General features: G+C 64.1%; 1 long non-coding RNA gene across 2 annotated transcripts in view; it reads left to right on the plus strand.

Annotated features, from left to right (window-relative positions):
* The first annotated feature begins 3283 nt into the window (after nucleotides 1-3283).
* LOC149429329 (uncharacterized) overlaps nucleotides 3284-13813 on the plus strand; it is an 87332-nt gene continuing 76802 nt past the window's right edge. For both annotated transcript variants that reach the window (XR_016310499.1, XR_016310500.1), the window contains exon 1: nucleotides 3284-3409. This is a non-coding gene — a long non-coding RNA (uncharacterized LOC149429329). The remainder of the gene's footprint in view (nucleotides 3410-13813) is intronic.

The following is a 13813-nucleotide window of genomic DNA, read 5'->3' on the forward strand; positions in this document are numbered from 1 at the left end:
GTGCAGTGTTAATGTGTATACCATAAATAATAAAACAGCTAGTAAAACACTAGAATGATTATATCATGAAGACTGATGACGTGTGATAAAAGTCATACGTGATAAAAATCCTATAATAGGTGCATTTCTAAATAGCAAAAAGTCCAAAAATAAAAGTGCCCAAAAGTATTTAAATAATAACAATCGGGATTGAGTGACATCTAGTGAAAAGTAAAATCGGTGACAATCCTTCCTCCTAATGCACTCATCAGAAGCAAAGGATAAATGAGCTTTTGTACAACTCCTCCAAAAGGGTATAACCCCTCCATGGCCGGAATAAATGTATATCAGATACAGCTGGGCTCTATATGGAAGTCCCTCTGGACAAAGTATGACTTCTCCACGGCATAACTCGGACACCCGTCCAATAAGGATGAATTTATAAATAAAAAATTCTACACCATATGCGGCTTCTCTTGGGCTCCGGATTGTGAGCTTTCTCCCTCCAGGATTCATCCTTATCAGACCGGTGGCCGAGTTATGCCGTGGAGAAGTCATACTTTGTCCAGAGGGACTTCCATATAGAGCGCAGCTGTATCTGATATACATCTATTCTGGCCATGGAGGGGTTATACCTTTTGGAGGAGTTGTTGTACAAAAGCTCATTTATCCTTTGCTTCTGATGAGTGCATTAGGAGGAAGGATTGTCACCGATTTACTTTTCACTAGATGTCACCCAATCCCAATTGTTATTATTTAAATACTTGTGGACACTTTATTTTTGGACTTTTTGCTATTTAGAAATGCACCTATTATAGGATTTTTATCACGCATGTCACCAGTCTTCATGAAATAATCGAATGTTTTACTAGCCGTTTTATTAGTGTTCCTGCATGGCAGACCCCTTACTGTTATCTCACATGTATATTATTATTATTATAGCCAAATTTACCACCCTAACTCCTCCCACAGTTTTTACACTACATAGACAGTAATATACCGAAACGTGCGGATTGTTCCCGATTGGTGTGCTATTACTTTGTGGAACGTTTCGCCGAATGGTTCAAGAAATATCGTGTTTTTTGTGATGAAATTTGTCCCATAGGAATGAATGGCGCAACTAGAGTGTGAGCTGACAAAGCTAGAGAGTGAAAGGAAAAATCAGGACATGATTTCTAAACTGCCATCACTCCTTCATTTTCAAGCCCAACTACACAAATCTTATATCAAACGTTCAGCTATCCCTGCTGCCACTACAAATGTTCACGGCTAAGCCATAGTCCTGATAGTTTTCACAATATGACCATTTGTTTGCAACTCACGCCGCCCATTGACATTCATTGAATCTCCATTCCCAGCTACCTGAATTTTTAAGGGACATTTTTAAACTGCGACTGTGCCTTCATGTTTAATATTTCAGAGACATACTATGCATCAAAATGTAGGTCTGGGTCTTGTGATTCTCACAATATAAAGCGCTTTGCTGTAGGATTTATACTTTTAAAAACTACAACCGCTTGAAGATGGCAAACGACAGTGAAGTTAGCAAGTTGGAGCAGTTTGTTTATAAAAGTTCCTCTGAGCTTGCTGTAGAGTGAGTTGCCATAGCAACCCAAGGGGGGTCAGCAGCCAGCAGAGTGACCAAAGCTAGAGTGTGAGCTGAAAAATAAAAGTTGAAATGCATTTCTCACTCTATCAAGCTTGCCATGGAGTTTCACAGGTCAGAACTGCAACATACTGTGATATAGGAGACATTCAGAGGCTGCGGACATGGTACAAGAGATGGTCAGGGACTACGGACATGTTACAGTATAGGAGACATTCAGAGGCTGCGGACGTGGGAGACGGCCAGGGGCTGCGGACACGGCGCGGGAGACGGCCAGGGGCTGCGGACACGGCGCGGGAGACGGCCAGGGGCTGCGGACACGGCGCGGGAGACGGCCAGGGGCTGCGGACACGGCGCGGGAGACGGCCAGGGGCTGCGGACACGGCGCGGGAGACGGCCAGGGGCTGCGGACAAGGCGCGGGAGACCGCCAGGGGCTGCGGACACGGCGCGGGAGACCGCCAGGGGCTGCGGACACGGCGCGGGAGACGGCCAGGGGCTGCGGACACGGCGCGGGAGACGGCCAGGGGCTGCGGACACGGCGCGGGAGACGGCCAGGGGCTGCGGACACGGCGCGGGAGACGGCCAGGGGCTGCGGACACGGCGCGGGAGACGGCCAGGGGCTGCGGACACGGCGCGGGAGACGGCCAGGGGCTGCGGACACGGCGCGGGAGACCGCCAGGGGCTGCGGACAAGGCGCGGGAGACCGCCAGGGGCTGCGGACACGGCGCGGGAGACCGCCAGGGGCTGCGGACACGGCGCGGGAGACCGCCAGGGGCTGCGGACACGGCGCGGGAGACCGCCAGGGGCTGCGGACACGGCGCGGGAGACTGCAAGCATGCTGCAAGTGTGTTCTAGCAGTGACCGGTGTTCTCCCAGTGTTAGAAAAACACCATTCAGCGCATATGTGGACAGTTTTACAAAATATAAGAAAGTGGCAGAAATCCGCAGCAGTTGAAATTTCTATCTTCCGGTCAATTGCTCAAGCACATTTTGGAGGGCAGTAAATGGTTAACACATATGTGAAGCTGCCAGCCTGACCAGTCTAAATCGTGCAAAGGCAACATAAAGGAAAGCATGAAATAAATCATGGAGGGCTCACACAGGACTCTGATCATAAACAGCTGAAAGTCATCAGTAGAGATGTGTGACCCCCTCACATGGAATGCCAGCTGCAGCGTCTTCCACAAGTCTCCTGATCGGTAGTCCCCCTCCGGTGTGCAGTGCTAGTGTACACACAGAAACAAGGAACCCAGCGGGACAAGAGCCAGGGGAGATGTTCCCTAATCAGTGATCATTACCTGAGCTGCAGGCTGGAAGGGGGACACACTGATCAGCGGCCTTCTTGAAGATGCTGCAGGTAACATGTCAGTGTGTTGATGATGATTGTCAGCTGTCTGTACAGAGCTCCTTGTGTACACTGCTGTGATCCGTTTACTGCTTGTAGGGATCCTGCACTTCCTGTTTACTCTCCCTCTGAAAAGGAGGAGGAACAAGTCATTAGCAGTCCCTCCCTCCTACTCAGATCAGCGGCACTATTGGTGACACACTGATCATCTCCAATTACAATGATTTCACAGATAGCACAAACGGGCAAGCAAGGGTAAGGGGCGTGGCCTAATACACTCGGCAGGGGCGTGGCATTACATGTGAAAATGGGCGTGGCATGAGTTGCTAGTGACGTCACGTCTCTAGCAACCAATCAGTGTCTTTCAGCGCTCTGCGTCGCATTCGCTCAGAGGAGTGCTGACACTCCTGGGATCAACACGTATGTGGCGCAGTGGAGTGTCATACAGACGGACCAATGGACTACGTAGCCTGCACAGGTAGGAGGAGCCACGAACATATGAGCGAGGGTTGATCTGGTCTCTGGGTGGATGGGAGCGGATTGCGGAACGGAGGCGGAAAAAGACAGTAGAATTACTGGGAGCGCCCTGTATGGTTCTCCCTGCAGAAGATGAGAGCTGGCGCTTCGGACGGGGCTGTTCTGTACCCAGAACTGCAAAATCGCGTCTATTCATGTGATTTTGCGCAGAGCAGCCGCCCTGTAGCAATATATCTGCCATAGTGCAGCGATTGGTTAATAAATCACCTATTGACCAAAGCTGTCAAATCGCCGATGTCCACAGACAAGCCGACTGTGGGGCCTAGTACAATGTAATCAGTAGTAGATATCCCAGCACCACACTGGGCATATGGCTTTGACTTCATTCTAACTTCCTGCTTTGCCACACCTACCACAACACTAAGCCCCGCCTCCACCACTGGGGTCTAATAATTAATTTCTTAAATGCGGCAGTTCTGTGCTATGGATGGTGATCGGCGATCGTCTACTGCTGCCGAAAACCATGACATTCGCAGATGTATCAGAGACAGACATCTTCGTGGGGGAACTCATCTTGCTGCTACAACGGCATTGGGACCCACATGATCTCTAATGCTGCAGGCATCGCAGAGGACCCTCTCGGGGCCTGTGTGTGCAGGCATCGCAGAGGACCCTCTCGGGGCCTGTGTGTGCAGGCATCGCAGAGGACCCTCTCGGGGCCTGTGGGTGCAGGCATCGCAGAGGACCCTCTCGGGGCCTGTGGGTGCAGGCATCGCAGAGGACCCTCTCGGGGCCTGTGGGTGCAGGCATCGCAGAGGACCCTCTCGGGGCCTTTGGGTGCAGGCATCGCAGAGGACCCTCTCGGGGCCTGTGGGTGCAGGCATCGCAGAGGACCCTCTCGGGGCCTGTGGGTGCAGGCATCGCAGAGGACCCTCTCGGGGCCTGTGGGTGCAGGCATCGCAGAGGACCCTCTCGGGGCCTGTGGGTTCAGGCATCGCAGAGGACCCTCTCGGGGCCTGCGGGTTCAGGCATCGCAGAGGACCCTCTCGGGGGCCTGCGGGTTCAGGCATCGCAGAGGACCCTCTCGGGGGCCTGCGGGTTCAGGCATCGCAGAGGACCCTCTCGGGGGGCCTGCGGGTTCAGGCATCGCAGAGGACCCTCTCGGGGGCCTGCGGGTTCAGGCATCGCAGAGGACCCTCTCGGGGGCCTGCGGGTTCAGGCATCGCAGAGGACCCTCTCGGGGGCCTGCGGGTTCAGGCATCGCAGAGGACCCTCTCGGGGGCCTGCGGGTTCAGGCATCGCAGAGGACCCTCTCGGGGGCCTGCGGGTTCAGGCATCGCAGAGGACCCTCTCGGGGGCCTGCGGGTTCAGGCATCGCAGAGGACCCTCTCGGGGGCCTGCGGGTTCAGGCATCGCAGAGGACCCTCTCGGGGGCCTGCGGGTTCAGGCATCGCAGAGGACCCTCTCGGGGGCCTGCGGGTTCAGGCATCGCAGAGGACCCTCTCGGGGGCCTGCGGGTTCAGGCATCGCAGAGGACCCTCTCGGGGGCCTGCGGGTTCAGGCATCGCAGAGGACCCTCTCGGGGGCCTGCGGGTTCAGGCATCGCAGAGGACCCTCTCGGGGGCCTGCGGGTTCAGGCATCGCAGAGGACCCTCTCGGGGGCCTGCGGGTTCAGGCATCGCAGAGGACCCTCTCGGGGGCCTGCGGGTTCAGGCATCGCAGAGGACCCTCTCGGGGGCCTGCGGGTTCAGGCATCGCAGAGGACCCTCTCGGGGGCCTGCGGGTTCAGGCATCGCAGAGGACCCTCTCGGGGGCCTGCGGGTTCAGGCATCGCAGAGGACCCTCTCGGGGGCCTGCGGGTTCAGGCATCGCAGAGGACCCTCTCGGGGGCCTGCGGGTTCAGGCATCGCAGAGGACCCTCTCGGGGGCCTGCGGGTTCAGGCATCGCAGAGGACCCTCTCGGGGGCCTGCGGGTTCAGGCATCGCAGAGGACCCTCTCGGGGGCCTGCGGGTTCAGGCATCGCAGAGGACCCTCTCGGGGGCCTGCGGGTTCAGGCATCGCAGAGGACCCTCTCGGGGGCCTGCGGGTTCAGGCATCGCAGAGGACCCTCTCGGGGGCCTGCGGGTTCAGGCATCGCAGAGGACCCTCTCGGGGGCCTGTGGGTTCAGGCATCGCAGAGGACCCTCTCGGGGGCCTGTGGGTTCAGGCATCGCAGAGGACCCTCTCGGGGCCTGTGGGTTCAGGCATCGCAGAGGACCCTCTCGGGGCCTGTGGGTTCAGGCATCGCAGAGGACCCTCATGGGGCAGGCTTCAGGACCCTCACGGGGCCTGAGGGGGCAGGCTTCAGGACCCTCACGGGGCCTGAGGGGGCAGGCTTCAGGACCCTCACGGGGCCTGAGGGGGCAGGCTTCAGGACGCTGAGGGGGCAGGCTTCAGGACGCTCACGGGGCCTGAGGGGGCAGGCTTCAGGACGCTGAGGGAGCAGGCTTCAGGACCCTCACGGTGCCTGTGGGTGCAGGCATCGCAAAGCCCCACACGGGGCCTGTGGGTGCAGGCATCGCACAGACCCCACACGGGGCCTGTGGGTGCAGGCATCGGACAGACGGGGCCTGTGGGTGCAGGCATCGCACAGACCCCACACGGGGCCTGTGGGTGCAGGCATCGCACAGACCCCACACGGGGCCTGTGGGTGCAGGCATCGCACAGACCCCACACGGGGCCTGTGGGTGCAGGCATCGCACAGACCCCACACGGGGCCTGTGGGTGCAGGCATCGCACAGACCCCTCTCGGGCCTGTGGGTGCAGGCATCGCACAGACCCCTCTCGGGCCTGTGGGTGCAGGCATCGCACAGACCCCACACGGGGCCTGTGGGTGCAGGCATCGCACAGACCCCACACGGGGCCTGTGGGTGCAGGCATCGCACAGACCCCACACGGGGCCTGTGGGTGCAGGCATCGCACAGACCCCTCTCGGGGCCTGTGGGTGCAGGCATCGCACAGACCCCTCTCGGGGCCTGTGGGTGCAGGCATCGCACAGACCCCTCTCGGGGCCTGTGGGTGCAGGCATCGCACAGACCCCACACGGGGCCTGTGGGTGCAGGCATCGCACAGACCCCACACGGGGCCTGTGGGTGCAGGCATCGCACAGACCCCACACGGGGCCTGTGGGTGCAGGCATCGCACAGACCCCTCTCGGGGCCTGTGGGTGCAGGCATCGCACAGACCCCACACGGGGCCTGTGGGTGCAGGCATCGCACAGACCCCTCTCGGGGCCTGTGGGTGCAGGCATCGCACAGACCCCTCTCGGGGCCTGTGGGTGCAGGCATCGCACAGACCCCACACGGGGCCTGTGGGTGCAGGCATCGCACAGACCCCTCTCGGGGCCTGTGGGTGCAGGCATCGCACAGACCCCACACGGGGCCTGTGGGTGCAGGCATCGCACAGACCCCTCTCGGGGCCTGTGGGTGCAGGCATCGCACAGACCCCACACGGGGCCTGTGGGTGCAGGCATCGCACAGACCCCTCTCGGGGCCTGTGGGTGCAGGCATCGCACAGACCCCTCTCGGGGCCTGTGGGTGCAGGCATCGCACAGACCCCTCTCGGGGCCTGTGGGTGCAGGCATCGCACAGACCCCTCTCGGGGCCTGTGGGTGCAGGCATCGCACAGACCCCTCTCGGGGCCTGTGGGTGCAGGCATCGCACAGACCCCACACGGGGCCTGTGGGTGCAGGCATCGCACAGACCCCACACGGGGCCTGTGGGTGCAGGCATCGCACAGACCCCACACGGGGCCTGTGGGTGCAGGCATCGCACAGACCCCACACGGGGCCTGTGGGTGCAGGCATCGCACAGACCCCTCTCGGGGCCTGTGGGTGCAGGCATCGCACAGACCCCTCTCGGGGCCTGTGGGTGCAGGCATCGCACAGACCCCTCTCGGGGCCTGTGGGTGCAGGCATCGCACAGACCCCTCTCGGGGCCTGTGGGTGCAGGCATCGCACAGACCCCTCTCGGGGCCTGTGGGTGCAGGCATCGCACAGACCCCTCTCGGGGCCTGTGGGTGCAGGCATCGCACAGACCCCACACGGGGCCTGTGGGTGCAGGCATCGCACAGACCCCACACGGGGCCTGTGGGTGCAGGCATCGCACAGACCCCACACGGGGCCTGTGGGTGCAGGCATCGCACAGACCCCACACGGGGCCTGTGGGTGCAGGCATCGCACAGACCCCACACGGGGCCTGTGGGTGCAGGCATCGCACAGACCCCACACGGGGCCTGTGGGTGCAGGCATCGCACAGACCCCACACGGGGCCTGTGGGTGCAGGCATCGCACAGACCCCACACGGGGCCTGTGGGTGCAGGCATCGCACAGACCCCACACGGGGCCTGTGGGTGCAGGCATCGCACAGACCCCACACGGGGCCTGTGGGTGCAGGCATCGCACAGACCCCACACGGGGCCTGTGGGTGCAGGCATCGCACAGACCCCACACGGGGCCTGTGGGTGCAGGCATCGCACAGACCCCACACGGGGCCTGTGGGTGCAGGCATCGCACAGACCCCACACGGGGCCTGTGGGTGCAGGCATCGCACAGACCCCTCTCGGGGCCTGTGGGTGCAGGCATCGCACAGACCCCACACGGGGCCTGTGGGTGCAGGCATCGCACAGACCCCACACGGGGCCTGTGGGTGCAGGCATCGCACAGACCCCACACGGGGCCTGTGGGTGCAGGCATCGCACAGACCCCACACGGGGCCTGTGGGTGCAGGCATCGCACAGACCCCACACGGGGCCTGTGGGTGCAGGCATCGCACAGACCCCACACGGGGCCTGTGGGTGCAGGCATCGCACAGACCCCACACGGGGCCTGTGGGTGCAGGCATCGCACAGACCCCTCTCGGGGCCTGTGGGTGCAGGCATCGCACAGACCCCTCTCGGGGCCTGTGGGTGCAGGCATCGCACAGACCCCACACGGGGCCTGTGGGTGCAGGCATCGCACAGACCCCACACGGGGCCTGTGGGTGCAGGCATCGCACAGACCCCACACGGGGCCTGTGGGTGCAGGCATCGCACAGACCCCACACGGGGCCTGTGGGTGCAGGCATCGCACAGACCCCACACGGGGCCTGTGGGTGCAGGCATCGCACAGACCCCACACGGGGCCTGTGGGTGCAGGCATCGCACAGACCCCACACGGGGCCTGTGGGTGCAGGCATCGCACAGACCCCACACGGGGCCTGTGGGTGCAGGCATCGCACAGACCCCTTCCCGGGTCTGAGGGTGCAGGCATCGGGACCCACTCCCGGGTCTGAGGGTGCAGGCATCGGGACCCACTCCCGGGTCTGAGGGTGCAGGCATCGGGACCCACTCCCGGGTCTGAGGGTGCAGGCATCGGGACCCACTCCCGGGTCTGAGGGTGCAGGCATCGGGACCCACTCCCGGGTCTGAGGGTGCAGGCATCGGGACCCACTCCCGGGTCTGAGGGTGCAGGCATCGGGACCCACTCCCGGGTCTGAGGGTGCAGGCATCGGGACCCACTCCCGGGTCTGAGGGTGCAGGCATCGGGACCCACTCCCGGGTCTGAGGGTGCAGGCATCGGGACCCACTCCCGGGTCTGAGGGTGCAGGCATCGGGACCCACTCCCGGGTCTGAGGGTGCAGGCATCGGGACCCACCTTGGGTCTGAAGGTGCAGGCATCGGGACCCTTCCCGGGGTCTGAGGGTGCAGGCATCGGGACCCTTCCCGGGGTCTGAGGGTGCAGGCATCGGGACCCTTCCCGGGGTCTGAGGGTGCAGGCATCGGGACCCTTCCCGGGGTCTGAGGGTGCAGGCATCGGGACCCTTCCCGGGGTCTGAGGGTGCAGGCATCGGGACCCTTCCCGGGGTCTGAGGGTGCAGGCATCGGGACCCTTCCCGGGGTCTGAGGGTGCAGGCATCGGGACCCTTCCCGGGGTCTGAGGGTGCAGGCATCGGGACCCACTCCCGGGTCTGAGGGTGCAGGCATCGGGACCCACTCCCGGGTCTGAGGGTGCAGGCATCGGGACCCACTCCCGGGTCTGAGGGTGCAGGCATCGGGACCCACTCCCGGGTCTGAGGGTGCAGGCATCGGGACCCACTCCCGGGTCTGAGGGTGCAGGCATCGGGACCCACTCCCGGGTCTGAGGGTGCAGGCATCGGGACCCACTCCCGGGTCTGAGGGTGCAGGCATCGGGACCCACTCCCGGGTCTGAGGGTGCAGTCATCGGGACCCTTCCCGGGGTCTGAGGGTGCAGTCATCGGGACCCTTCCCGGGGTCTGAGGGTGCAGGCATCGGGACCCTTCCCGGGGTCTGAGGGTGCAGGCATCGGGACCCACCTTGGGTCTGAAGGTGCAGGCATCGGGACCGTTCCCGGGGTCTGAGGGTGCAGGCATCGGGACCCTTCCCGGGGTCTGAGGGTGCAGGCATCGGGACCCTTCCCGGGGTCTGAGGGTGCAGGCATCGGGACCCACCTTGGGTCTGAAGGTGCAGGCATCGGGATCGTTCCCGGGGTCTGAGGGTGCAGGCATCGGGACCCTTCCCGGGGTCTGAGGGTGCAGGCATCGGGACCCTTCCCGGGGTCTGAGGGTGCAGGCATCGGGACCCTTCCCGGGGTCTGAGGGTGCAGGCATCGGGACCCACCTTGGGTCTGAAGGTGCAGGCATCGGGACCCTTCCCGGGGTCTGAGGGTGCAGGCATCGGGACCCTTCCCGGGGTCTGAGGGTGCAGGCATCGGGACCCTTCCCGGGGTCTGAGGGTGCAGGCATCGGGACCCTTCCCGGGGTCTGAGGGTGCAGGCATCGGGACCCTTCCCGGGGTCTGAGGGTGCAGGCATCGGGACCCACTCCCGGGTCTGAGGGTGCAGGCATCGGGACCCACTCCCGGGTCTGAGGGTGCAGGCATCGGGACCCACTCCCGGGTCTGAGGGTGCAGGCATCGGGACCCACTCCCGGGTCTGAGGGTGCAGGCATCGGGACCCACTCCCGGGTCTGAGGGTGCAGGCATCGGGACCCACTCCCGGGTCTGAGGGTGCAGGCATCGGGACCCACTCCCGGGTCTGAGGGTGCAGGCATCGGGACCCACTCCCGGGTCTGAGGGTGCAGGCATCGGGACCCACTCCCGGGTCTGAGGGTGCAGGCATCGGGACCCACTCCCGGGTCTGAGGGTGCAGGCATCGGGACCCACTCCCGGGTCTGAGGGTGCAGGCATCGGGACCCACTCCCGGGTCTGAGGGTGCAGGCATCGGGACCAACGCCCGAGTCTGAGGGTGCAGGCATCGGGACCCACTCCCGGGTCTGAGGGTGCAGGCATCGGGACCAACGCCCGAGTCTGAGGGTGCAGGCATCGGGACCCACTCCCGGGTCTGAGGGTGCAGGCATCGGGACCCACTCCCGGGTCTGAGGGTGCAGGCATCGGGACCCACTCCCGGGTCTGAGGGTGCAGGCATCGGGACCCACTCCCGGGTCTGAGGGTGCAGGCATCGGGACCCACTCCCGGGTCTGAGGGTGCAGGCATCGGGACCCACTCCCGGGTCTGAGGGTGCAGGCATCGGGACCCACTCCCGGGTCTGAGGGTGCAGGCATCGGGACCCACTCCCGGGTCTGAGGGTGCAGGCATCGGGACCCACTCCCGGGTCTGAGGGTGCAGGCATCGGGACCCACTCCCGGGTCTGAGGGTGCAGGCATCGGGACCCACCTTGGGTCTGAAGGTGCAGGCATCGGGACCCTTCCCGGGGTCTGAGGGTGCAGGCATCGGGACCCTTCCCGGGGTCTGAGGGTGCAGGCATCGGGACCCTTCCCGGGGTCTGAGGGTGCAGGCATCGGGACCCTTCCCGGGGTCTGAGGGTGCAGGCATCGGGACCCTTCCCGGGGTCTGAGGGTGCAGGCATCGGGACCCTTCCCGGGGTCTGAGGGTGCAGGCATCGGGACCCTTCCCGGGGTCTGAGGGTGCAGGCATCGGGACCCACTCCCGGGTCTGAGGGTGCAGGCATCGGGACCCACTCCCGGGTCTGAGGGTGCAGGCATCGGGACCCACTCCCGGGTCTGAGGGTGCAGGCATCGGGACCCACTCCCGGGTCTGAGGGTGCAGGCATCGGGACCCACTCCCGGGTCTGAGGGTGCAGGCATCGGGACCCACTCCCGGGTCTGAGGGTGCAGGCATCGGGACCCACTCCCGGGTCTGAGGGTGCAGGCATCGGGACCCACTCCCGGGTCTGAGGGTGCAGTCATCGGGACCCTTCCCGGGGTCTGAGGGTGCAGTCATCGGGACCCTTCCCGGGGTCTGAGGGTGCAGGCATCGGGACCCTTCCCGGGGTCTGAGGGTGCAGGCATCGGGACCCACCTTGGGTCTGAAGGTGCAGGCATCGGGACCGTTCCCGGGGTCTGAGGGTGCAGGCATCGGGACCCTTCCCGGGGTCTGAGGGTGCAGGCATCGGGACCCTTCCCGGGGTCTGAGGGTGCAGGCATCGGGACCCACCTTGGGTCTGAAGGTGCAGGCATCGGGATCGTTCCCGGGGTCTGAGGGTGCAGGCATCGGGACCCTTCCCGGGGTCTGAGGGTGCAGGCATCGGGACCCTTCCCGGGGTCTGAGGGTGCAGGCATCGGGACCCTTCCCGGGGTCTGAGGGTGCAGGCATCGGGACCCACCTTGGGTCTGAAGGTGCAGGCATCGGGACCCTTCCCGGGGTCTGAGGGTGCAGGCATCGGGACCCTTCCCGGGGTCTGAGGGTGCAGGCATCGGGACCCTTCCCGGGGTCTGAGGGTGCAGGCATCGGGACCCTTCCCGGGGTCTGAGGGTGCAGGCATCGGGACCCTTCCCGGGGTCTGAGGGTGCAGGCATCGGGACCCACTCCCGGGTCTGAGGGTGCAGGCATCGGGACCCACTCCCGGGTCTGAGGGTGCAGGCATCGGGACCCACTCCCGGGTCTGAGGGTGCAGGCATCGGGACCCACTCCCGGGTCTGAGGGTGCAGGCATCGGGACCCACTCCCGGGTCTGAGGGTGCAGGCATCGGGACCCACTCCCGGGTCTGAGGGTGCAGGCATCGGGACCCACTCCCGGGTCTGAGGGTGCAGGCATCGGGACCCACTCCCGGGTCTGAGGGTGCAGGCATCGGGACCCACTCCCGGGTCTGAGGGTGCAGGCATCGGGACCCACTCCCGGGTCTGAGGGTGCAGGCATCGGGACCCACTCCCGGGTCTGAGGGTGCAGGCATCGGGACCCACTCCCGGGTCTGAGGGTGCAGGCATCGGGACCAACGCCCGAGTCTGAGGGTGCAGGCATCGGGACCCACTCCCGGGTCTGAGGGTGCAGTCATCGGGACCCTTCCCGGTGTCTGAGGGTGCAGTCATCGGGACCCTTCCCGGTGTCTGAGGGTGCAGTCATCGGGACCCTTCCCGGTGTCTGAGGGTGCAGTCATCGGGACCCTTCCCGGGGTCTGAGGGTGCAGGCATCGGGACCCTTCCCGGGGTCTGAGGGTGCAGGCATCGGGACCCACCTTGGGTCTGAAGGTGCAGGCATCGGGACCGTTCCCGGGGTCTGAGGGTGCAGGCATCGGGACCCTTCCCGGGGTCTGAGGGTGCAGGCATCGGGACCCTTCCCGGGGTCTGAGGGTGCAGGCATCGGGACCCACCTTGGGTCTGAAGGTGCAGGCATCGGGATCGTTCCCGGGGTCTGAGGGTGCAGGCATCGGGACCCTTCCCGGGGTCTGAGGGTGCAGGCATCGGGACCCTTCCCGGGGTCTGAGGGTGCAGGCATCGGGACCCACTCCCGGGGTCTGAGGGTGCAGGCATCGGGACCCACTCCCGGGGTCTGAGGGTGCAGGCATCGGGACCCACTCCCGGGGTCTGAGGGTGCAGGCATCGGGACCCACTCCCGGGGTCTGAGGGTGCAGGCATCGGGACCCACTCCCGGGGTCTGAGGGTGCAGGCATCGGGACCCACTCCCGGGGTCTGAGGGTGCAGGCATCGGGACCCACTCCCGGGGTCTGAGGGTGCAGGCATCGGGACCCACTCCCGGGGTCTGAGGGTGCAGGCATCGGGACCCACTCCCGGGGTCTGAGGGTGCAGGCATCGGGACCCACTCCCGGGGTCTGAGGGTGCAGGCATCGGGACCCACTCCCGGGGTCTGAGGGTGCAGGCATCGGGACCCACTCCCGGGGTCTGAGGGTGCAGGCATCGGGACCCACTCCCGGGGTCTGAGGGTGCAGGCATCGGGACCCACTCCCGGGGTCTGAAGGTGCAGGCATCGGGACCCTTTCCCGGGTCTGAGGGTGCAGGCATCGGGACCCTTTCCCGGGTCTGAGGGTGCAGGCATCGGGACCCTTTCCCGGGTCTGAGGGTGCAGGCATCGGGACCCTTTCCCGGGTCTGAGGGTGCAGGCATCGGGACCCTTTCC

This window comes from Staurois parvus, unplaced genomic scaffold, assembly GCF_062004578.1.
Source record: "Staurois parvus isolate SC_StPar_1 unplaced genomic scaffold, SC_StPar_1.0 ptg002753l, whole genome shotgun sequence".
Lineage (NCBI taxonomy): Eukaryota > Metazoa > Chordata > Amphibia > Anura > Ranidae > Staurois > Staurois parvus.